Here is a 3,524-nt window from a genome sequence, read left to right on the forward strand (position 1 = left end):
AAAATCAATCAATATATTTTTAACTTTTTGAGGAACCTCCACACTGTTCTCCAGAGTGGCTACACCAGTCTGCATTCCCACCAACAATGCAAGAGGGTTCCCATTTCTCCACATCCTCGCCATCATCTGTAGTCTCCTGATTTGTTCATTTTAGCCACTCTGATCGGTGTGAGGTGATATCTCAGTGTGTTTTTGATTTTATTTCCCTGATGATGAGTGATGTTGAGCATCTTTCATGTGTCTGTTAGCCATCTGGATGTCTTCTTTGGAAAAATGCCTATTCATGTTTTCTGCCCATTTCTTAACTAGATTATTTGTTTTCTGGATGTTGGGTTTGATTAGTTCTTTGCAGATTTTGGATACAAACCCTTTATCAGAGATGTCATTTGCAAATACCTTCTCCCATTCCAAAGATTGCCTTTTAGTTTTGTTGATTATTTCCTTTGCTGTGCAGAAGCTTTTTACCTTGATGAGGTCCCAATAGTTCATTTTTGCTTTTGTTTCCCTTGCTCTGGAGGCAAACTATAAAAAAGACTCTTAACAGAGAACAAACTGAGAGTTGCTGGAGGGTAGGTGGGCAGGGAGATGGGCTAAAGGGGTGTTGGGCATTAAGGAGGGCCCATGTTGTGATGAGCCCTGGGTGTTTTATGTAAGTGATGGATCACTAAATTCTACTCCTGAAACTAATATTACACTATATGTCAACTAACAAGAATTTAAATAAAAACTTGGTAAATATCATGATTTCACTCATATGTGGAATTTAAGAAACAAAACAGATGAACATAGAGGAAAGGAAGGAAAAATAATATAAAAACAGAGAGGGAGGCAAACCATAAAAGACTCTTAAATACAGAGAACATACTGAGGATTGCTGGGGGGAGGAGGAGGTGTTGGGTAGGCGGATGGCCTAAAAGGGTGATGAGCATTAAGAAGGGCACTAGTTGGGCGCCCGGGTGGCTCAGTCGGTTGAGCGTCTGACTTCAGCCCGGGTCACGATCTCGCGGTCCGTGAGTTCGAGCCCCGCGTCAGGCTCTGGGCTGATGGCTCAGAGCCTGGAGCCTGCTTCTGATTCTGTCTCCCTCTCTCTCTGCCCCTCCCCCGTTCATGCTCTGTCTCTCTCTGTCTCAAAAATAAATAAAAACGTTAAAAAAAAAATTAAAAAAAAAAAAAAAGAAGGGAACTAGTTGGGTTGAGCACTGGGTGTTATATGTAAGTGATGAATCACTAAATTCTACTCCTGAAATCATAAAACAATAATAATAAAATAAAATGGAGAAAATAAAATTTTTTTTAAAAATCCATATAATTCACCATATTAACAAATTAAAAAATAAAAACTCTGAACATTGAGTAGACATAGAAAAAACATTTGACAGAATTCAACAAAAACAAAACATAACTCTCAGCAAACTAGCAAACTAGGAATAGAAGGGAACTTTCTCATTGATCAAGGGCACCTATTGAAAAAAAAATCTAAAACTGGGGCACCTGGGTGGCTCAGTCAGTTGAGCGTCTGACTCTTGTTTTCAGCTCAGGTCATGATCTCAGGGGTTTTGTGGGTTAAAGCCCCACATCAGGCTCTGTGCTGACAGTGTGGATGGAGCCTGCTTGGGATTCTGTCTCTCTCCCTCTCTCTCTGCCTCTCCCCCACTCATATTATCTCTGTCTCTCTCAAATAAATAAATAAACTTAAAAAAAATTTTGGGGGAGCGCCTGGGTGGCTCAGTTGGTTGAGCGTCCAACTTCGGCTCAGGTCATGATCTCACGGTCTGTGAGTTCAAGCCCTATGTCGGGCTCTGTGTTGACAGCTCAGAGCCTGGAGCCTGCTTTGGATTCTGTGTCTCCCTCTCTCTGCCCTTCCCCCGCTCATGCTCTGTCTTTCTCTCTGTCAAAAATAAACATTAAAAAAATTTTTTTTTTAAGTTTAAAAAATAAATAAATAAAATAAAAATTTTCTTTTAATCTTCAGTCAACATCACACTTACTGAACAAAGACTAAATGTTCCCCCCTACCCAAGACTGGGAATAAGCCAAGGATGTCTGCTCTCATCATCCTAATTCAACATCGCATAGGAGACTCTAGCCAGTGCAACAAGCCAAGGAAGGAAAAAAAAAAAAAAAAAAAAAGGCATCCAGACTGTAAAAGAAGAATAAAAACTGTCTTTATTCACAGAAAACATGATCCTACAACTAGAAATTCCTATGGATATACAAAGATATTCTTAGAAATAAGAGTTTATTCAGTTTGCACAAAACAAGATCAATAAAAAATTAATCATATTTCTTTTTTTAATGTTTATTTATTTTTGAGAGAGAAAGTGAGACATAGCATGAGCAGGGGAAGGGCATAGAGAGAGGGGGACAGAGGATCCAAAGTGGGCTCTGTGCTGACAGCAGAGAGCCCAATATGGTGCTCAAACTCATGAACTGTGAGATCGTTACCTGAGCCAGAGTCCAATGCTTAACTGACTGAGTCACCCAGGTGTCCCCAAATTAATCATATTTCTATATAGCAGTAACAAAAAATCAAGCCTTGATGTTAAAAATAAAACTATTACCAATAGCATAAAATTATGAAATACTTAGGAATATATAAAAAAAAAATAAACACCCCATACACTGAAAACTACAAAACACTGCTGAAGGAAATTACAGAAGATGGAAGTAAATGGAGAGATTAAATAGGTACATGAATCAGAAGACTCACTATTGTTAAGATATCAACTCTTCCAAAATTGATCTATAGATACAGCACACTATCCAAATCAAAGTTCTATTCATATGAAAATGCAAAGGGCAGAGAGTAGCCAAACAACTTTGAAAACAAAGACTCTGATTCACAACTCGCTCTACAGTTGTAATAATCAAGATAGTGTGGTATTGGTATAAAGACACTAAAGAGAGATCAGTGTAACAGAATAGAGACCAGAAATTGACCTATATAGACAACTGATTTTCAACCAAGGTGCACAGACAATAAAATAGATAAAAGATAGTTATTTCAATAAACAGGGCTGAGACAGTCATATGTAAAAATAATAATAATGATAGCCTGACCCATTCCTTACACCATATGCAAACATTCACTTGAAATGGATCACAAACTTAAATTTAAAACCTGAAACGATAAAACTTCCGGAAGAAATGTAGGAGAAAAATTTTGTGACCTTGATTTAAACAAGGATTTCTTAGCATGATCTATAAAGAAAAAATTGATGATTTCACCTCATCAAAATTAAGAATTTCTGCTCTTCAAAGAAAGTAGAGAATAAAAAGATTAAGAGAATAAAAATATTAAATACAGACTAGGAGAAAATATTTGCAAGTAACGGTGTTTAAGATAAACTTGCATCAGGAATTGCCCAAATTCGATAATAAGAAAGCAAAAATTCAATTTAAAAAAAAAAAAGCAAAATATTTGAACAAACACTTCTTCAAAGAGTAGATGAGGAGATTAAGACAGAGTAATCGGAAAGTAGATGACTTACCTCTTAGCGTTAGCTGAAGGTAATAAAAGAAGC

This window comes from Panthera uncia, chromosome D2, assembly GCF_023721935.1.
Source record: "Panthera uncia isolate 11264 chromosome D2, Puncia_PCG_1.0, whole genome shotgun sequence".
Classification (NCBI taxonomy): Eukaryota; Metazoa; Chordata; class Mammalia; order Carnivora; family Felidae; genus Panthera; species Panthera uncia.